General features: G+C 38.0%; 1 protein-coding gene across 1 annotated transcript in view; it reads left to right on the top strand.

Moving 5' to 3' along the window:
• LOC105472791 (uncharacterized) overlaps nucleotides 1–22861 on the top strand; it is a 611252-nt gene that overhangs the window by 580092 nt on the left and 8299 nt on the right. Inside the window, exon 5 of the transcript XR_011622749.1 lies at nucleotides 10259–10353. The gene's annotated coding sequence lies outside the window, so the exon portion shown is untranslated. The remainder of the gene's footprint in view (nucleotides 1–10258; nucleotides 10354–22861) is intronic.

The raw sequence follows: 22861 nt of genomic DNA, 5'->3' as shown, positions 1-22861 counted from the left end.
TATTTTTTTTGTATTTGTGTACATAAAAAGAACACAAAGTTTGAGACAGTTCAGTCAAGTCATTGTCTCCCTGATTTGCTTTATGTATTTTAGCAGAAAAAGAAATATAATTTGGTCATTTAATTTCTTGTTTTATATCAGGATACTATTTAGAAATACAAAGAAATGAAGTTACTTTTCTTGGCATTCTGTTAATTGATGGTAGGACCATGATACAATTGGCACAGAAAAAGTCTTTTATGAGATAATCATGGTGGCATATCATCAGGGCAAGGGAAACAGTATATTCAGATAGCTAAAAGAACTACGAACACACTATATACTGAAGGAAAAAAAATGTTGTGTTTCATGAATAGGTGGCGGTAATACGTGTGTGAAAGTGTTGGTGAACTCAAGGCAGTTATGGAGAGAGATGATGGTTTTTAATGTTGGATGAGCTGTCACTTAGAATGAAGAAGCTTATGCTAAAGGGCTGCATAGCTGCCGACAATAGTACTGCTAGCAATCAGTTAAAATGAAAAGGAAGGTAGAAATTTGTTCTTTATAAAAGGATTCTTCTAAAATTAGAGCTTTCAAAAGAACAGTGTGAAGAATTCTTCATGATTTAATGTAACACCTTTCATTTGAAGAATTCAAATTGTAGCTATAGCATAGTCTTTCAGAAATGTAGTACATCTTATTGTATATAGTAACAGTCCATAGAATTAACTAAAATCAGCACATGTGGCTATTAATATCTCCTGAAGTTCATTGATTCTCAGTTCATAGTCATAATTTGATTGTGTTTTATCCTGGTTTTATGGAAAATAACACAAATATGTTATTTATTATAGCATATTAAAAAATAGAAATTGTGCCAAAGGAAAATTTATAATATTATTACATGCATACCACTTTTTGTAATTACTAAAATCTTAAGGACATGTTCTGACAACTTTTTATTAAATCTAAGGATAGTGACTTAATTGGAGATAAGGCAATTATGTTCACTTCAAATGAAGCATATAAAACTAGCTTTTGTAAAATAAACATTTGAAGCATGTTTTTAATCATGATATATTATTATAAATCACACACATAGAGCTGAGATCATGCCACTGCACTTCTTCGTGGGTGATGCAGCCAGACTCTCTCTCAAAAAATAAATAAATAAAATTATGTACATAAGTAATAAGATAAAAAAGGATAATATTGAATCTGACTCCAAAACAACTATTGCAAAAATAATGTGCTGTAAATATTAAATTATTTCATTTGTCCTCTCCTAGTCCATGTTCCCTTGAGCATTTCACTTGCAAAACTGAGCCATGAGTCTAAATATTTCATTGTAAGAGGGAGAAAATAATGGACCCCTTTGGCAAACATACTACTGAAAAAAAAAACACTCAATCTAAAAATACACACATGTGGTAGATAGAAGACTTTCTAAATTTCTTTGAAATCTCACGAATCAAGCTTGAAAGTTACATGTCATGTCTGTATAGCTATATTCCTTAGTATGGATAAGGTGACACTTCTACAATGACATTAAAAATAGTTTTGCAGGCGGGGCACAGTGGCTCGTACCTGTAATCCCAGCACTTTGGGAGGCTGAGAATGGTGGATCACTTGAGGTCAGGAGTTCAAGACTAGTCTGCCCAACATGGTGAAACCCCGTCTCTACTAAAAATACAAAAATTAACCATGCATGGTGGCGGGTACCTGTAATCCCAGCTACTCGGGAAGCTAAGGCATGAGAATTTCTTGAACTCGGAAGGCAGAAGTTGCAGTAAGACAAGATGGACACCACCACATTCTAGCCTGGACAAGAGAGTGAGACTCAGTCTCAAAAAATAATAATAAATAAATAAATAAATAAATAATAAAATACAAATAATTTTGCAGAATGAACTTTCTATTGATTGAAAATTATAGAGTTGACAGTTATATTGTAACAGAAATCTAACAAGTCATTTTAATCTTTTGATTAATATTAGGAGATACCTTTCTTAAACATAGCTATTACAATCTATAGTAAAGATCTTATTCAGTTGAGTAAATGTTTAAAACAATTAGTTAATATTGATGAGTTTATTGTAGTACTACTATTTAAATTTTGTTTTTTAAATTAAATGTTCCTTACTTATTGTGGCAGAAGGAGACAATAATTTGGTAAGATAAAAAGTCAAAAATTTCATTCGAGCGTGGGGGCAATTACTACTCAATTATTCTTTTAATATCAATTGCAAAGCCTTTCTAAGCCAACCATGTGTTTTGAGCTTTATCCTAGTATCCTCTTCACTTAAAATTTCATGGAAACACTATAATCATGGAAATTTGTAGCTAAGCAGAAACCATTCAGATAAGAAATAAAAGTCCTGAAAGAGAAAAGAACTTATTCAAATAAAAGAAGAGAAAGAAGGTAAATTTGTTTGCTCTCAAGAAATTAGTTTCATTAGTCAGTTCAGGATTTAACACAAGTTGCAAGGGCCACGGTGGAAACTGAGTTTAATGTTGAATGAAATGATAGAAATCGAATCATAATTTAGGGGAGTAAAAATGTAAATTGGATTGAGTTTTTAACAATTGAATTTTCTTTTTCTGCATTGTTAACTCCTTCTACTACTCTACCTCCTTTTCCTCTTCCTTCTCCTCTTCTTTTTCTTGCTCCTGCTTTTTATGATAAGAGCAACCAGATAATGCTTTAGGTTTTGCTTAGTACTAGTATTATTTAATACTCATATATTTTATATACTTCATCAATGTATTGTCTTGCATTTTTCTTTGGACAAAGGCTTTTTAATAACAATTTCAGTTTAGTTAATAGGTATAGAGCTATTCACACATTCTATTTTTTATGTCAGTTTTACTATGTTGTATTTTCCAAAAAAATTGTCCATATCAAAATCTTTAAGTTTCTTGGAATAGAGTTTTTCATAAATATTTGCATATTATAATACCTTTTATTATTCCTGACAATAAATAAGCATTTTCTTCTTAATCAGTCTTGCTAGGGAGTTATCAATTTATTAATCTAAACATTTTTATCTATTCTCTACTTAATTTCTCATATCTTTATAATTTACTTCCTTCTATTTACTCTGTATATAAATTGCCTATCTTTTTCTAGTTGCTTAAGATGGAAAATTATATCACTGATGTTAACCTTTCTTATTTTCTTAAAATATTTACAGCTATACATTTCCCTTTAAGCACAATGTTACCTGCGTTTCACAAATGTTGATGAGTGTTGTTATCATTATAATGAGATTCTAAATGGTTTTCTTGTGATCTTTTTTTATTCTATTATTTTTTCCAAACATTTGAACTGTTCTGTCTAGTTTAATGTTATAGTATCAAACTTAATTTAATGGTTGTGAATAAATATTCTTATCTGACTTCGATTTTTGACATTTCTTGAGATTTATTTTGGGCCGGCATATATTCTGTCTTGGTGAACGTTTAATGCAACTGAAAATAATGCATTTTCTGAAGTTTCATAACTGTGACATATTGTTCAGTGTTCCACAAATGTCAATTAGGAAAAGGTAATTGATAGTCTTTTAGATCCTATGTATCTTTACTGGTCTTGTGTCTAACTAATCTATCAGTCAGTGATAATTCAATATTAAAACCTATAATTATCCATTTTTTCCTTTACTTTTTCTGCTTTTGTTTTATATACTGTCATGCATCAGTGAACCACAAAAATACAGTATGAGCAATGCGTTGTTAGGTGATTTTGTCATTCTGTGAACATCATAGAGTGCACTTACACAAGTCTATAGCCTACTACACACTAAGCCTAGATAGTATGCCTTTTGTTCCTTGGCTACAAATCTCAGCGGGCTTCTGTGCTGAATACCGTAGGTAATTGTAACACAATGTTAAAAATTTGTGCATCTAAACATAAGTAAACAGAGAAAAGGTATGGTAAAAATAACGTATAAAAGATAACAAACTGGCACACTTGTATAAGGCACTTACCTTGAATGGAGCTTGCACGACTGGAAGTTGCTCTGGGTGAGTCAATGAAGCACTAGTGAGTGAATATGAAGTCCGAACACATCACTGCAGTCTACTGTAGACCAGATAAACATTGTACACTTCAGCTACATGAAACTTATCAAAAATATTTTTCTTTCTTCAATCATGAATTCAACTTAGTTACTACAACACTTTTACTTCATTAAGTAGGTATATTTACTTCAGCACCACTACAGGCACATGAGTAATGCATTGCACTGCATTACAATGGCTATACATTTTTTAGCTCCATTATAATGCTGGGGGACCACCATTATATATGCAAAACAGAAACAACATTATGCAGCACATGGCTGTATTTTGAAGCTCTGTTAATTAAGTATGCAAACATTTATGATTGTTATGTCTTAATGAAATGTTGCACTTTATTTCAGGTAATGTTTATTGTCTTGGAGCGCACTTTGATATTACAGTATTCACACAATTTACATTTTCACATTTTAGAGAGTATATCTTTTTCCATCTTTTATGTTTTAGTCTATTTGTGCCCTATATTAAATATACATATCTTTAAAGAGGATATTTACTGCAAATATCCTGAACCTAAAACAAAGTTTAAAAAAAAAAAAAAAGAGTTGTTTGGGTCTTGCTTGTTTTAGGCCACCTGTTTCTTTATGTTAAATACACATACCTTTTAAAGAGGATGTTTGGATCTTGATTATTTTATTAAATCTGACAATATAACCACAGCTAATGTAATAATTGGTATAGTTGGGGTTACATTTGTAAATTTTCTAATGTCCATTAGCTAATTTTCTGTAATTTTGTTTTAATTTCTTCTGATTTTGCTTTGCTATTCTTCTTTTTCTGCCTTCTTCTGGGTTATGTTAATTTTTCAGTGTTACATTTTACTTCTACCATTGAATTTTTGGCTATGGCATTTTGTGAATAATAGTGCTTACTGTAAGGATTACAATAGGCATCTTTCACTTACTTCAAGCTACTTAGGGTTAATATGGCACCATTTAATTTGAAGTGTGAGAAGCTTGAAATGATACTGTATGTAAGATGTATATATAAGATCCTGTATCTATTCTGTGTATTGCTGTTACAGTGGGTAGTTAGATATGAGCAGGGTAGGAGAGCCTCTTCCCCTGTGCCAAACAGGAATGTCAGGGGACCATCAAGTGAAGGTCAGGAAGTTGTTACACTGTTTCTCTAAAATGATAATTGGTTATAGCCAGTGCCAGGGAAAGGCAGTCTCCCAATAAATAGAAACACCTGAGACTGGTGATCGGAAACTTCCCGATAAGATCCCAGAAGCTGGGTGACAGGGCTCAAACATGCACACTAAGAGCCAAAATGGTGGAGTTTAACTGATATATGTCTTTCTAGGGATGTTTGGCTGGTAAGGGAAGGACACCTCAAGTGAGCATGCATGCAACTCTGATAAACATGCTGTGCCTGCTCACCTCCCAAATGCCAGCAGGCCCCTGCACATGCGGACACCCCACCGCTAGGGAAGAATCAAGGGACAAGGGACTCAAGAACCAGGAAGCATGTCAACATATCAAACTCAAGTCAAAAGGACAAACCACATACTTGATCCCTCCAGTCGCCCATTAGGCCCTCTTCCAAGGGTACTTTACTTTCTTTCATTCCTGTTCTAAAGCTTTCTAACAAACTTTCACTCCTGCTCAAAAACTTGTCCGTATCTCTCCTTCTGTCTTATACCTCCTTGGTTGAATTCTTTCTTCTGAGGAGACAAGAATTGGGGTTGCTGTCGACCCATATGGATTTACTGCTGGTGACATACTTTGGTGCCATGACATAGATATGTTTTGCCGGGAACGTGTTTTGGTACCATGTGACTCAGATACCTTCCACTGCTAACATACTTTGGTGCCGTGCGTCTCAAATACATTTGGCCGTTAACATATTTTGTTTCTGTGACTTTGACACAGTCTTCAATGGTAAGAGATCTTTATTCCTCAGTTGCTTCGGCGGGAGGCATTCAACACCCATACGCAGTTTTCTTCTCCCCTTCTTTCTCCTGCTTACTAACAAACCCTCAGAACAATTCCTCTTGGCCATAAGCGACTCTGCTCACACTCACCCACCAGGCTGATCTCTCAGCTCACCCTGACTGGCAGCTTACAGAGGTGGGAATAACCTTGGGGTCTACACTTACTAGATCTGAGACAGGCCCTCCTGGACAGGAGGCTTATGAGAGTGGTAGGGCTAAAGCCTAAAACCATGCAATGTCTTGGGTTTCCTCTGCTTTTTCAACTAAAATCAGCTCTTTCCAAAAACCCAAACAGCATATTCTCCTGTTTTCTCTGCCTGTATTCTGAAATGACCTTGCACACCCACAGAACTATCTGCTTTGGTGGCAAGTCTGCCTCTTTGCTTTAACTTCACATGCCACGTGAATTCTTAAACACACACTCCCTCTTATTTGTGCACCCATGGCTCTTGCTGCATTTGTTTGGCAGCAAAGACACAGGCTGCCTTGCAGAAATCCCCTGAGATTTATATTCGTGTTTACCCTACCAGCTCAGATGACCACAAACCCTTCCCTTGTCTGCTGACACATTTCCAGGACAGCCACTACTTGGAACTCCAGCTCTCCCAGCTCCTTATGACTTACCATATACTTTCTGTTCCTATTATACCTCAGAGTCGAGTTTTCAGTGACTTTTGAAGCAGTTTGTCTAACTGCATAGGGCCTCACTCTGATCCTTTAAGGATCCCACCTACTTACTTTTTTTGAGTGAGCACCCATTTGGAAGGAGGGAGAATTCTTCTTTTGCCAATTGTGAGTTCTTCCACCAAGCTCTAAGTCTTCCAGAGGTTCTTCATTTATATCAAGAGGGAAAACAAACATTGCCCTCTTGAATTCAAGGGCTGCTATATATTCAAGGATATTAAGGCTTTCCATGATTATTCCTCTTGCTTCCTACCACTTCCTTCTGTATCCTCCATTTCTCTAATTACTTCTGCATTCTTCACAACATGCATCAAGACCCTCAAGGTCATATTTGAAGGGAGAGTGGAGGAAAGTCCAGTCCCCTTTGGGCAGTTAGGTGAAAAACAGGCTTCTCCTCTACTGAAAGAACATGGAAAATGGAAATCTGAGAAAAGAGAGTATCTCTTTTTTTTTCTAGAATATTCCAAGCAAGTGTCACTACAAGGTCATGGAAATAAGGATGTAGGCTGGCCCAAGGCCACAGGTACAAGAGACCCACAGGACAGAGATGAACTGTGGTCCCAGGCTAACAGATTACCATTAGAACAAAGATAAATGAAAGGTTAGGGGTACATATTCTTAAGTGGTTAATTGTGATGACATGGGACCAAATGTACACAGTTTTACCAGTTCATCCCTAAGGATATTGGGGGACGCCCCATTCAAGATAATAGGAAAGTAGAGGGAAGACATTGTTATTCCTTTTTTTTTTCTCTCTTTTCTGTTCTCACTTCACAGATGGGTAATTATGTCTTCATACCATAGGACATGCCCCATGGATGCATCCCCCAAAGGTGGGAAAAGTTTGATTTCCCCAAACCTTAAAACAAAAAACTAGGTTTCCTTTGTAATATTGTTTGGCCTAAGTGTTAACTGGGAGGAAATTACAAAAGTCAGTCGTGGAACCCAGTGACCCTATGCAGGAGGTCCTCAGATTAGCCTTCTCAGTCTTGTATAACCAAGAGTAGAGTAAGGAGAACAGGGTTAAGAAAAAGGAAAAATGCAGGAACAAAAGGCAGGATCAAGTATTGGCTACTTTACAAGCTCTCAAGCTCCCTCCAGGTTGTCCTAAGGACACTCCTCCAGGTAATTGCCATTGGTGCTGGAAGCCAGGCCACTGGAAGGTAAACTACTCCAATGAGATAAATAGGAAAAAGATCCACATGGCTTGTCCTCTCTGCCACAAGCTCAACCACTGAAATGGAACTTCCCTGAGGGCTTAAGGGCCCCAGGACAGAATCCCAACCCCTGGTGACATTGACCTGAAAAGGCTCTCTGCTTTAGCAATCTCCCAGTTCAGACACTGTCATCAACAGAACAAGGACAACTATGGAGGCAGAAAGTAAAATTATAATTTTCCCTTTTGGCTTTAAGGGATGACTACTCTGTGCTAATCTTTGAGCAACTCTCCTCCAAATTCTGTCAGGTAATGAGGCAAATTGCACCTCCTCCCTCCAAAAGAAAAAATTCACACCTCTTCGGGGCAAAAATGTATTTACCAAGATAGGTACCTGCTTAATATTTACTCAACTTCTGAATTCATCTTTCCCTATAGTAGCTCTATTTCTCTTGTGAAAGCTACCTAAAGCTTCAGCCAATAACTTCAGTCTGGACTGTCCTACCTCAGGGGTTTAGAAATAGCCCATACTTATTCAGACAAGTCTTAGTAAAAATTTAACTGAGCAATCTGTTGAGGGTGGACGACTTCTATAGTATGTAAGTAACCTCCTCATTTGCTCCTCCTTTACAGAACTCACCCAGTAACAAGCAGTACAAAGCTTAACTTTCTAACAGAAAGAAAATGACTTGTCTCATTCAAACTTTATAAAAATAAAGAGGTATTTCTGGTAAGGAAGGTTATAGAGAAAATAGGTTTTATATAAGAAAGAATCTTGTGTGGTAAAATCTTGTCCTAAAGTGAAGTGACTGGTTGTTTAAATAGAGGAATGTCTAGGACAAGTCAGAAAGTCCAAGCGTGTTGTACATGGTCTGTGCAATTCATGAAAAGATTTATAAGAGGGAATTTATGAAATAATATACAATTCTAAAGGATATTAGGCCTACTTAATGCTTCCTAAACTGCTCCTATGACTCTAAACTGTACAATATCTCTACTTTAAAGCTAGGCAAGTCCAGGAGACATATACAGTGTTAGTTAGCCGTGACCCCTAGCTATGCTGGAAAGAGTCAGGCCTTATCTTCATTTCTGTCTGATGTCCTATGCTCCAAACCTCATACATAGTTAGAATCACTTACCAAGTTTTTTAATAAAAGTAAAAGTTGCTAAGAATTAAGACTACTTAATTATTTAGTACTTGAGACTTGAGACTACTAGAAAAATAGTTTTACTGTTTTTCATGTACCTGAGACTACTGAAAAAAGAGTTTTACATGCAAGACAGGTAAGGAAAGTAGAATATGCTTTTGGTAAAAGATTATAAGAAAGCATGGGAATGTAGTTTGTTGCCTATTTTAGAGGGTTAAGTTGTTTAAAGTTAGATTAGATAAAGCTAGAAGTTTAAGTTGTGGAATGTTTGTGAAAAATTAATCATGTAAAAGAAATTGTGTGAGTGAACATATTAGCTAAAATTAAAAGGATATTATTCAGTTTGTCTGTAAATTAAATATTGGAATAAAAACACAACACAGTTTTCTTAGAGTATTGTTCTGCTCTTTAACAGAAAATTGTAAAGGGTTATAAAATGTTCATGAGAATCTTACCTTACAGTCAGGCTGATTAAAATGGAACAGATTTGCCTATTAAGGTTTTATTGAGTTGGGTTTGACATCAATAGCACACTAATGCAAAGGTAACATTTGGATTTCTTTGGACTATGTTTTTATAAATGTGTTATTGGTACGTGTGTTCCAAAATTATGCAAAACTCCTATAACTCTGATATAAGTTAATATATGTTATCAGGAATAATTATAATTACTATGTTAAATTATTGTGTACCACCAAGGTAACAAATTTCCTTGTCAATTATGACTTTGACTGTATCTGCCCTAAGATGTTTTGTCGTCCATGAACATTAGCTGTCTCGTTTTGATTATTTTTAGAAGGTGGTTTTATAAACAGCTATAGTACTCTAACAGGTATTCTAAAACACAGGTTTTCATAACTTCAAGATTGTGTCATTAGAATAGAGATATGGAGAGCTAAAATGTTCATAAGTATCAAGCAGAACATAGACTAAACGAATAGAAGACTAAAATAATTCTTTTATGAATTTTTGCTTAAAATGTTGTTAATCCTTCATTTGTTTTTAAAAGACAAGAAAACTTATCTTTTGAGCTATTTACAGCTTTTAAAAATTGAGTAAATAAATTATACTACTATCAACATAATTTGGAGCATAGTTTTTTTTCTCCCTCCCTAATTTCTCCTGAATTTGAAAACTATTTGTGAATATTCTTAACTCATGGCAATACAGTTATTTGCATAAATGCAATATGAATCTGTTTTCTTTTGCAACAGGACACAATTAGAGACACTGCTTGTTTTATCAAGGCTTTGACTGAAATAATGTGCTTTTTTTAAGGAATCAAATTTGACTTATAGAGACAATAAAACCCCTTGGGAAAACTGGCCTCGTACCTTGTCTACACAGTCCCTGTACAGGGTTCCTGACATCTGGTAAGTAAAAAATTTCACTTTCTGGAAAATGATTAATCTTGGTGTGTTTCATGTAAATAATCTGGCCAAGGGTAATAAGACTAGAACTTATTTTGCAAACAAATCAGTCCTATCATGATTTATTTTTCATAAAAATAAGATCTAGAGAGAGAAAAATTATGTTTTAAGAACTATGGTACACTGTTCTTAAGTTCTAGTCTCATCAGTTGTTTTTGAGTTTTTGTCTGCAATTTAGACTAACCCTACTTATTCCAGTGAACCAACTAGTGATCTCCGGCTGCAGCTCAGAAGAAACAAAAGGGTTGGGTAATGAAAAAATCTGGATCAGTATTGCAATTCTTGGCACATACTGGAATTGGCTAGCACCCCCACACACCCAATTCTTACCAGTTATGACTATAGCCACCAGCTACCTGGGTGTGTCACCTGTCATCACCCCCTTATTTCACTTTAACATTCTGCTAAATCTAATAACCTGATTTGTCTTCTCTTGCCTTCAGGCTATCAAGCTCTAGATGATCATTAGTGAGGGATACTGTCCTCTCAATATTTAAGAGTCACCCTCCTGCAGGAGACCCCTAGACTGCCCATCAGTGAGACATGACAGAGGTGAAATCCTGCCCATGTCTCCCTTGGACCTGGCTGGATACTGCTTTCACCATCCCACAAAGCAAACCCTTCCCTGACAACTAGCAAGAGGCCAAGACCCACAGAACCACCCTTGCCCCTCTGTGAGAAGGAAGCAGTTACAGAAACCTGACCTTCATCCATTTTTCTCCAAAGAATTGTGGTCTTGGACTGTTGAGGGGAAAATTGTTACAGTAGGTAGCTAGTCACACACAAGCAGGGTAGGAGAGCACTCCCTCTCTAGGAATGTTAGACATCCATCAGATGATGCTCAGGTGGTTAATAAATCATCTCTCTAAATAACAATGGTCACATCCAGTGCCAGGTAAAGGCAGTCTCCCAAGAAACAGAAACACCTGAAACTGGTGATAAGCAGCTTCCCAGTAAGATCTCAGGAGTTGAGTGAGTGGGCTTGAGCATGTGCACTAAGAGGTAAAATGGTAGAGTTTAACTGGTATATTACCACCAATGGACATTCGGCTGGTAAGGGGAGAACACCTCAACTGAGCAAGTGTACAGATCCAGTAAACACGCTGTGCATGCTCCCCTCCCAAGTGCTGGCAGTTCACTGCATGTGACAGGCCACCCCAAGGGAAGAATCAGGAGAGAAGGGATGCAAGATCCTGGAAGTATGCTAAGTCCAAAGGTCAAACTGTGCACCTTATCTCTCACGTCACCCACTTGTCCCTCTTCCAAGTGTACTTTACTTCCTTACATTCCTGTTCTAAAGACTTGTAGTAAACTTTCACTCTTGCTCTAAAAATTGCTCTGGTATCTCCTGCCTCTTCGGTCAATTTGTTTTTCCTGAAGAGGAAAAAAATAAGGTTGCTGCAGACCCATATGAATTCAGTAACATTATTGGTACCATACATTTTAAATCCACTTATAAATTTTATAATGCAACCTTATATTTTTTGCATTAAATTGCCAATTTTCTTTTAAAGAAATTAAAAGAAAAAATACAGTTCCTTCATGTAACCTAGAGCTCTTATTTCTGGTCATCTTTATTCCTTCCTGTGAATCTCTGTCTCTATCTACAGTCATTTCACTTTATTCTGAAGAACTTCTTTTAGCACTTCTTATAGTACAGAACTTGAGAAATATATCTTTTCAGCTTTCATTTACCTAAAATATATATTTATTTAACCAAGTAAGTTATTTTGAGTCGATGTAGCATGCTGATTTAAAATTTTTGTTTTTGTGTTAAGGAATTTAAAGATAAGATTCATTTTCTTATTATTTTCATTTTTTTACTGTGACATTAGCAATTATTTATATCTTTGTTCCTTTTTAAAATTTTATATATTCTCCCATTTACTGTTTCCAATACTTTTTGTCTTTTTTCCCCCTAAGAGGGAAAAGATGTACAAATGAGGTCTCATCCTTGCCATTCTCCTTTTCAAGGGCCAAACTCCATCCAGGATTCGCTCATTTTTGTCTAGTCTCCAGTATCTTCAAACTTTTTTTAACTCTATTTGTTCAAAGCTTATTTGTTATTTTTTTTATTTATCTACTTACTTATATATTGGAGATGGGTTTTAACTCTGCTGCCAAAGCTGGAATTCAGTTTAGTTTATTTATTATCTGTCTAATGGATAGTCTGATACAAGTTACTCTACAATTTCTGGAATCAGAACTACTATTACGTGGTTGCTTTTGCAATGATGTTCAGAAATATCTTCTAGAAAATCTGGGATACATAGTGAAAATATGGACAAAGTCTTTATTCATAGAGGTTTTTAGTAACTATGTCAGTCTGTTTTCATCCCTATAAAGGAATGCCTGAGACTGGGTAATTTATAAAGAAAAGAGTTTTAATTGGCTCATGATTCTGCAGGTTGTATGTGAAACATAGTGCCAATATCTGCTTCTGGTGAGGGCCTCAGGAAGCTTACAACTGATGGAAGGCAAATGAGGGCCTCAGGAAGCTTACAACTGATGGAAGGCAAATGAGGAGCAGGTATATCACATGATGAGAGAGAGGAAGAGAGAGGAGAAGGAGCCAGGCTCTTTTATACAAGCAGATCTCACTTGAACTCAAAATGAGAGCTTACATATTACTTCAAGGATGGCACCAAACCATTCATGAGGGATTTGTCCCCATGACCCAAACACCTTCCACAGGCCCCACCACTAACTTTGGAGGTTACATTTCAACATGAGATTTAGAGAGGACAAAATATACCAGCCATATGATTCCACCTCTGGGACCCCAAATTGCATGTTCATCTCACATTGTAAAATACAATCATCCCTTCCCAATAGTAGAAGCCTCAACTCATTCCAGCATCACTCAAAAGTCCAAAATTCAAAGTCTCATTCGGGACTCAAGGCAAGTTTCTTTCACCGATGAGGCTGTAAAATAAAAAATAAAAAAAGAAATTAAGTATTTACCTCTGAGATGCAATGGTGGTGCAGGAATTGAGTAAGCATTGTCACGCCAAAAGGGAGAAGTCAGCCAAAAGAAAAGGGAACAGGCCCCACACATTTCTGAAACCCAGCAGAGCAGTCATTAAATCTTTAAAGCTCCAAAATTATCTTCCTTAACTCTGTGTCCCCCATCCTGGGTGCATTGTTGCAAGGGGTGGACTCCCAAGGCGTTAGGCATTTTCACCCCTGTGGCTTTGCAGGGTGAAGCACCTGTAGTTGCTCTCACAGGTTGGAGTCCAGTGCCTGTGGCTTCTCTAGGCACAAATGAAAGTTTCCAGTGGCTCTATTATTCTTAGGTCTATGCGACAGCAGCCCCCATCCCATTGTTCCAGGCAGTGCCTTGGTAGAGACTTTGCATGGGCTCTAGTTCCACCTTTATCCTTGGGATTTCCCTAGTACAGACTTTCTACAGGGGTGTTGCCTCTGTGGCAAGTTTCTGTCTTGGCACCCAGGCTTTTCAATACATCCTCTGAATGCTAGGTGGAACCTTCCAAGCCTCCTTCATTCTTGCATTCTGTTGTGCCTGCAGACTTAACAGCACATGGAAGCCACCAAGGCTTATGGTTTGCACCCTCTAGGGCATTGGCTCAGCCTTTTGAGTCAGGCAGGAGCTGAAGCAGCAGGGACACAGAGAACCATGTTCCAAAGTTGTGAAGGTTAGCAAGTCCCTGGCCCTGGCCCAGGAAACCATTCTGTCCTGCTAGGCCTTCGGGCCTGTGATGGGAGGAGGCTGACCCAGAGACTTCTGAAATGCCTTTGAGGCCTTTTTCCTATTGTCTTGACTATTAGCAATTGACTCCCATTTAGTCACACAAACCTCTCTAGCGAGTGGTTGCTCCATGCCCTTCTTGTATTCCTCTCCTGAAAATGTTTTCCCCCTTTCTACCATATGGCCAAGCCAGGCTGCAGATTTTCCAAGCTATTAATGCTCTGCTTCCCTTTTAATTACAAGTTCCAATTTTAAGGTATTTCCTTGCTCCTGTATTTGATCATAGGCTGTTAGAAGCAGCTACAGCACACCTTGAATGATTTGCTGTTTATAAACTTTTCCACCTTTTACCCTAGGTCATCACTCTTAAGTTTACCTTCCTACAAACCCCTAAGCCATGGACACAATGCAGCCAACTTCTTTGCTAGGGCATAACATGGGTGATCTTTACTCCAGTTCCCAATGACTTCTTCATTTTCATCTGAAACCTTTTGAGCCTGGCCTTTACTGTCCGTATTTCTACTAACATTTTCGTCACTATCATTCAGTCTCTGAGAAGTTCTAAACTTTCTCTCATCTTCCTGCTTTCCTCTGAGCCCTCCAATATTCCAACCTCTGCATGTCACCCAGTTTTAAAGCTGTTTCTGCACCTTCAGGAATCTTTATAGCAATGTCTCACTCTTCAGTACCAATTTTCTGTGTTCGTTTATTTGCATTGCTCTAAAGTAATACCTGAGACTTGGTAATTAATTCATTAAAAAAAGAGGTTTAATTGGCTCATGATTCTGCAGGCTGTACATTAAGCATAGTGCCAGCATCTGCTTCTGGTGAGCTTGCAATCATGATGGAAGGCAAAGGGGAAGCAGGTGTATCATATGGCAAGAGAGTGGGCAAGAGGAAAGAGGTGGAGCTACCAGTCTCTATTAAACAACCATGTCTCAAATGAACTCACAGAGAGAGAACTCACTCACTGCTGTGAGGACACCACCAAGCCATCCATGAGGGATCCATCCCCATGATACAAACACCTCCTACCAGGCTCCACCTTCAACATGAGAGGTCACCTTTCAACAAAAGATTTGGAGTTGGGGGACTGTCATGCGCGTCCATGTGAAGAGACCACCAAACAGGCTTTGTGTGAGCAACATGGCTGTTTATTTCACCTGGGTGCAGGTGAGCTGAGTCTGAAAAGAGAGTCAGCGAAAGGAGATAAGCGTGGGGCCGTTTTATAGAATTTGGGTAGGTAAAGGAAAATTACAGTCAAACGGGGGTTTTTCTCTGGTGGGCAGGAGTGGGAGTCACAGGGTGCTCAGTGGGGGAGCTTTTTGAGCCAGGATGAGCCAGGAAAAGGAATTTCACAAGATAATGTCATCGCTTAAGGCAAGGACCGGCCATTTTAACTTCTTTTGTGGTGGAATGTCATCAGTTAAGGCGGGGCAGGGCATTTGCACTTCTTTTGTGATTCTTCAGTTACTTCAGGCCATCTGGGCTTATACGTGCAAGTCACAGGGGATGCGATGGCTTGGCTTGGGCTCAGAGGCCTGACAGGGACAAAATATCCAAACCATATCAGTTACAAATGCATCGTTTCTGCAGGGGAATAAAATGGTGTGGGTCAAGGCTTTTAAAGCATGTTTTGTGAAAGAACACGAGATATGTTTCTGATTAGGTTTGGTAGCTCTACTACTGGGCTCATCCTTTGCCTCAAAATATAAAATGTTTTTCTATTTTAATTAAAAGTTACCAATATTGCTACCCTTGGCTGATGTAAGGACATGAATATTTATTTATTTATTTATTTATTTATTTATTTATTTATTTTTGAGACGGAGTCTCACACTGTCGCCCAGGCTGGAGTGCAGTGGCATGATCTCAGTTCACTGCAAGCTCCGCCTCCCGGGTTCACACCATTCTCCTGCCTCAGCCTTCTGAGTAGCTGGGACTACAGGCACCTACCACCAAGCCCAGCTAATTTTTTGTTTTAAATTTTTTTTTTGTATTTTTAGTAGAGATGGGGTTTCACCGTGTTAGCCAGGATGATCTTGATCTCCTGACCTCGTGATCCACCCACCTTGGCCTCCCAAAGTGCTGGGATTACAGGCATGAGCCACCATGCTCAGATGCCCGGCCAGGACATCAGTATTTAAATGCTACAGGTTGAGGAAGGAACGACTTGGTATATTTCAGGGACTCTGACTTAATCAGAAACTTAGAGTTTGAATAAGAAATCTGTTCACTGGGCCGGGCAAGGTGGCACACAACTGTAATCCCAGAACTTTGGGAGGCCAAGGTGAGTAGATCATGAGGTCAAGAGATTGAGACCATCCTGGTCAACATGGTGAAACCCTGTCTCTACTAAGCATACAAAGATTAGCTGGGCATGGTGATGCACGCCCGTGGTACCAGCTACTTAGGAGACTGAGGCAGGAGAATCACTTGAACCCAGGAGGTGGAGTTTGCAGTGAGCTGAGACAGCGCCACTGCACTTAAACCTGGTGACAAAGAGAGACTCCGTCAGAAGAAGAAGAAGAAGGAGAAGGAGAAGAAGAAAAGAAAGAAAGAAAGGAATCTGTTTATTGCTAGCTCTATAAGCTCATAAAACTTCTAAAATATTTTCGAGCCTTTCATGTATCACCTATAAAGAGGAAAAGTAACATTCATGGTATAATTTTGAAAGGAAGAGTCAATCCCAAAATATAATTGGCATTCTATAATTGCACATGCCCCTATTGCCAGCATATACCATGATATCTTCTGAGCCCACCTTAAGTCATGTAAAAAAGTTTTGGCCTGGTGCGGTGGCTCACACCTGTAATCCCAGCACTTTGGGAGGCCAAGGTGGGTGGAGCACAAGGTCAGGAGTTTGAGACTAGCCTGGCCAATATGGTGAAACCCTGTTTCTACTAAAAATACAAAAATTAGCCAGGCGTGGTGGCGTGTGCCTGTAGTCCCAGCTACTCGTGAGGCTGAGGCAGGAGAATTGTTTGAACCCAGGAGGCAGAGGTTGCAGTGAGCCGAGATCATGCCACTGCATTCCAGCCTGGGCAACACAGGGAGACTCCATCTCAAAAACAAATAAATAAATAAAATAAAAAATTTAAAGTTTTTAAAAGTAATATGATAAATTCCAAAGTGGTTTGACGAGCAGTGCACTGTTTGTTGTCTTCCTGGCGAATGCTCTATCAGCTGGGTGGGCTTAATCCTAGCCAGTTGCTGAGGGAAGCAGAAAACAAACTCCAACTCCCAGATTTGGAAATTGTCAAGTGCCAGGCAGGGTGTCAATGTCTACAGCTTGGAGAGATGGGTAATGAGGGATAATTTGAAAAAAGAAAAGCCTAGACTGAAAATGGTTATTGAAAATAATTCAAAATGTAGTAAACATGTAGCTTGATGACAAGTATTTGTTCAATATAATTTTCAATGCTCTTAAACAATGTAATTTTAAATCAAAGAAAAAAGTTAGCAGAGAAAATACTTTCAAAATTAGATTTCATATGTTATTAATTGGTATCAAAATCAGTGGGGATATATCCTAAAATAACCCCATTATTTTTCTTTGGTGAAAAGTAAAATCTAATGAATTAGCAAAAAAAAAAAAAAAATCTGGATATGAGATATGCTTAGGATGTGAAACAGCTGTGGAACACAAATGAAAGCTGAATTTTCAAAAAATTATAAAATGAAGCAACGATGATTCAGGACTACATATAATTATTTGGTAAATTTGCTAGGAACAAAATGCATTAACATATTAGTGTTCCACATTATTTTATATATGTTAAATGCTCACTGGACAAAGAGCACAACAATGAGACTTGTGTGTCTTGTGTTTTGTTGTTGTTGTTAATGTTATAATTATTTGAACGTACCATGTATAAAGATTTTATGTAATCTTAAAAGAAATTTAGCTTAAACTTACTAGTTTAAAATAGCCAAAAGTCAGGAAAAGTCTGATACTCTTCACTTGAAAACGTTTTTAATATAATTGTGAAATGTTTAATTGAAAACAAAGGAAATCTATAAAAATCAGTGTCTCAATAAATGGTAACTATATGAGGATGACACACATTCCTGTAGTGATTACAGTGCAATATTCAAGCCTTACAAGACAACTTTAAATACAGAGGAAGGTCTTGGAGCATTTGACAAATGAAAAAATGTATGAATGAGTGAAGTATATATGGTTTCTTTGTGGTAGGATTGTAAGTGCTTTATTATTGGAAAATTATTTTTTATCTACTTCTCTGTACTGTATTTCTACTTTTTCGCTTTGGGCCACAACAAAGAAACTGTAAATATTGCTCTAAATGTGAAACTTTCAGATATTAAATCCTAAATTGGAGACATGCCAATCTGGGTATGAGTGATACAGAGTTGCCTAGTGGTACAAACACGTAAGAGGAGAGAAGAGTAGCATGGGGGAGATGACTGAATTGAAAAAGAAAAGAAATAGGAATCAAGTTTTGTTCCACAACCCTGGAATAAAACCTGCAGGAATAGAGGGAGGCAAACAAACGAGACTCTTGGAAAAGCCTGCTCTGTTGTCTGAGGGATGTTAGATTCAAAGTAAGTTCATGCTGGCCGGTTGCGGTGGTTCATGCCTGTAATCCCAGCACTTTGGGAGGCCGAGGAGGGCGGACCACGAGGTCAGGAGTTCGAGACCAGCCTGGCCAACATAACGAAACCCTGTCTCCACTAAAAATACAAAAACTAACTGGGCATGGTGGTGCATTTCTGTAGTCCCAGCTACTCAGGAGGCTGAGGAAGGAGAACTGCTTGAACCCAGGAGCCAGGGTTTGCAGTGAGCCAAGATCAGCCTGGGTGACAGAGCAAGACTCTGTCAAAAAAAAAGAAAAGTAAGTCGATGCCTTACCACTACTTATGCTCATTTCATGCTCATTTTGGGAATTGTTTGGATTAATGGCCTGAGAGGTGTGTTCCACACCAGAAAATATATGGTTGTAAACAATCCTCCCTCCCTCCTCACATGGCTCACTGGTAGTGGAGAATCTTCACTTTGATTATGTTGGTAAATTGAGAGAGTAGAAGGACCCGGGAAGAACACAAATTAAGCTGAGGGGGAATTGAGAGGCTCTCCAAGGCAGGATGAAAATGCTTGCAACCAGAAAACAGCGTGGAAACTGCAACAGGAATCAGAAGAGTGGTTGGTTAGAACACCATAGTATCTTTCATCCGTAATTCTAAAGTGGGAAGAAAATGTCTATATTCCTCAGGGAAGAAAATTCTGCTAAGAATACATATAACTTCTTCCTACCTCTCACTTCTCTTTCCCAAGGGCAAAGTGCATCCTAATAGTGTCTTGTGGTGAGATTGGGAGTTAGAAATTGTCTGTGAGCACGGGTCACTCTATTCAAGGTTTCTTCTGTTTTAGAGATGCTTATCTGGTATTTTCTTCCTCATTACAGAAGGGTTACAATTGCTGACTGAATTTCTGGATATGTGTGATGGTTAGTTTCAGTTATCAACTTGATAAATTAAAGGATACCCAAATATTTAATAAAACATTATTTCTGGAGATGCCTGTGAGGGTGTTTCAAGAAACGACTGGTTTGAATTGCTGGACCGAGTAAGGAAGATCCACCCTCAGTGTAAGCAGGCACTATCCAATTGGCTGAAGTCCGAGATAAAACAACAAAGCAGACAAAAGGTGAATTTACTTTGTGTCTCTCTTCTGTAGCTGAAGAACATCATTCAACTGAGAACAACATTCTGCTGCTCTTGAACATCCAAATTCCACATTTTCTAGTCTTTGGACTTAGGGCCGTATACCAGCACCTTTCCCTGCACCAAGTTCTCAGGCCTTCAGGCTCATGCTAAAAGTTGAATCTTCAGCGTCCCTGGTTCTGAGGTCTTTGGACTTGGACTGAGCTGTGCTATTGGTTTTCCTGGTTCTCCAACTTACAGATGGGCCACTGTGGGACTTCTCAGCTTCCCTAATCACATGAGCCAATTCACAGAACAAGTTTCCTCTCATCCATCTATCTATCTATCTATCTATCTATCTATCTATCTATCTATCTATCTATCTATCATATCTATCACATCTATCATCTATATATCATATCTATCTATCATCTATCTATCTATCTACCTATCGTATCTATCTGTCATCTATATATCATGTCTATCTATCTATCATATCTATTATCTATCTATCTATCTATCATATCTATCTATCCTTTATCATATCTAGCTATCATATCTATCGATTATTTCTCATCTATCATATCTATCATCTATCATATCTATCATCTATCTATCCTATCTATCTATCTATCTATCTATCTATCTATCTATCTGTCATCTGTATATCTATTAGTTTTGTCTCTCCGAAGAACCCTAAATAATACAGTGGGTAAGTAACATTCAAGGAGTTGGGTATTTGAAAGTCCAGTTTTGTCTACAGAATCATGTTTATTTTCCCAATCAGTCTTATCTGTAAGAAAATATATATATACACACACACACACACACACACAGGTATATGTATATATATGTGTGTGTGTATATATATATAAAGAGATATATATAGAGAGATATAAGATATATATATATAAATTCAGGCAGATATATATATAGAGAGAGAGACAGATATGTGTGTGTGTGTGTGTGTGTGTGTATAGAGAGAGAGAGAGAGAAAGATGGAGTCTCACTCCTGTTGCCCAGGCTGGAGTGCAATGGCACGACCTCAGCTCACTGCAACCTCCAACTCCCAGGTTCAAATGATTCTCCTGCCTCAGCCTTCTGAGTAGCTGAGATTACAGGTGCCTGCCACCATACCTGGCTATTTTTTTAAATTTATTTTTAGCAGAGACAGGGTTTCACCATGTTGGCCAGGCTGGTCTCGAACTCCTGACCTCAGATGATCCACCTGCCTTGGCCTCCCAAAGTGCTGGGATACTATTTTTTGATCTACCATCTGTTTGAGTCTTCTTGTCATTAGATTTGGATTTGAAAGTGGACTTGGCAGACAGAGGTTGATTAAATATGACCTTTACATTGTATTGTGTGTCTACTTCTTCACCCCTATGTTTGCCGTCTTTCACCAGGTGGTAATGTGTAATTCCCCGTACCATTTCAGTTGGTCTTAGACACGTGATTGTTTTGGAGCTTGACATATGGGAAAAAGCGAGACTAGGCCAGCAAGAACTTCTGGGGCACGATTCATTTCTTATTCTCCTCCTGGATTTCTGCCAACCACCATGAGAAGAGCAAACTCCAGTTAGCATCTGGGCCTTGCTCACCCTGTAGTAGACGTGAACTTACCAAGCCTCTTGTAGCTGTGTTGCCCCAGCTAACCTAGCACATTCATGAGGAAAAAAAAGTTTCTGTTTTACATCAATAAGAATAGAAGGCTGTTTATAATGCAATTGCAACTTCTACAAAGAACCGGAACCTCAAAGGCAATGCCGGAGAGTTGCCAGTGAACAAAATGTGTACCAACATGCCAGTTCCAGTTAATGTCACTGCCAAACAGCAAAGGAGAACAAGAAATAGGCCCCTCCTTTTCCACCACCAATAGGTGACAACCACCTAGGGTAACTTGTCCTTTCTTTTGGTAGACTAAAGACCCATGAACCTTGAGGGCTAGGTCAGGACTGAGAGGAGGAGTAGGACCGAGTAACATGGAGATGTGAGCCAGGCAGATGCTGACTAATAATTCTGGTTTAATTGCAGAATTTCAGAAAAGCACACATGGAGGATTCACAGTGAGTTAGTTTAAGGAGTTCATACTAGGAAGGCAGCGGCCTCGTGTCAGAAATTAAATGTACATCTAGAAATAAAGAAAATCTATTATTTTGACACACCCAAATAGTACACTGTGACTCACATGCCTAGCCCATTTTTAAACAAATTATATCATCTCAAGTCCCATAGCTTTTACATGTTCCCACGAAACTATTTTGTAACATCATTTACAATTAAGGGAAACTAAGATCACTTTTAATAACTGAACTTTTTGGGTATCATTGGCAACTGCATATATTACTCATTTCTGTTCCTGCTAGCTTGCTCAACCATCTTTTTATTCCCTGGTATACAAATTCACTGCCATCCCCAGCAAGCCACAGCATATTCAACTCTCCTGCACACCACAGATGTTATCAGAAAACAGCTAAGGAACTTGTCCCCATTGATCTAGTCAGTGACCATGTATTTTCTAGGAAATCTATAGCTTTCAGAGTCAACCTTACTTTGGGATTTTTTTCAATTTCCTTTTTCAGCTGTATTACATTTCTGTGAACATACAGTCAGGCAAACATTCACCTGGTGGTATAGAAGGCAGATTTTCTCCAATACTGACATAGTGACACATTCGTATCCATTGAAGCTGATGTCTGTCTGCCTTATCACTGAGATGTAGAGACAGTAACATCAATTATATTTTTAATTCAATAGCCTGCTCTTTACTTCACCTCATTTGTACTATACTTGAAAAAGAAAAGTAAGCTCTTCCCTGGATGAATCACATTGAAGCCTCTGACCTTCCAAAGAAAATATAAATAATGATTAATTTACTCTCATGAGGCATAGGGGCTCATTAAGAAAACTAAGAGCATGCACGTAAAATAACCTCAACAATGAACATCTGCTATTTTGTTAAAATTTAGCCTATTTATCATTCTATCAACAGTATAATGTAAAATATTAAACAGATCAAGCATTTTTTAGTTTTGTAAGCTAAATCAAAGATAGAATACAAAAGTGTTTATTAAAGCA

The sequence above is a fragment of the Macaca nemestrina genome, chromosome 4 (assembly GCF_043159975.1).
Source record: "Macaca nemestrina isolate mMacNem1 chromosome 4, mMacNem.hap1, whole genome shotgun sequence".
NCBI lineage: Eukaryota > Metazoa > Chordata > Mammalia > Primates > Cercopithecidae > Macaca > Macaca nemestrina.
The sequence above is the reverse complement of the archived record's forward strand: the minus strand, read 5'-3'. Positions and strand labels throughout refer to the sequence as shown.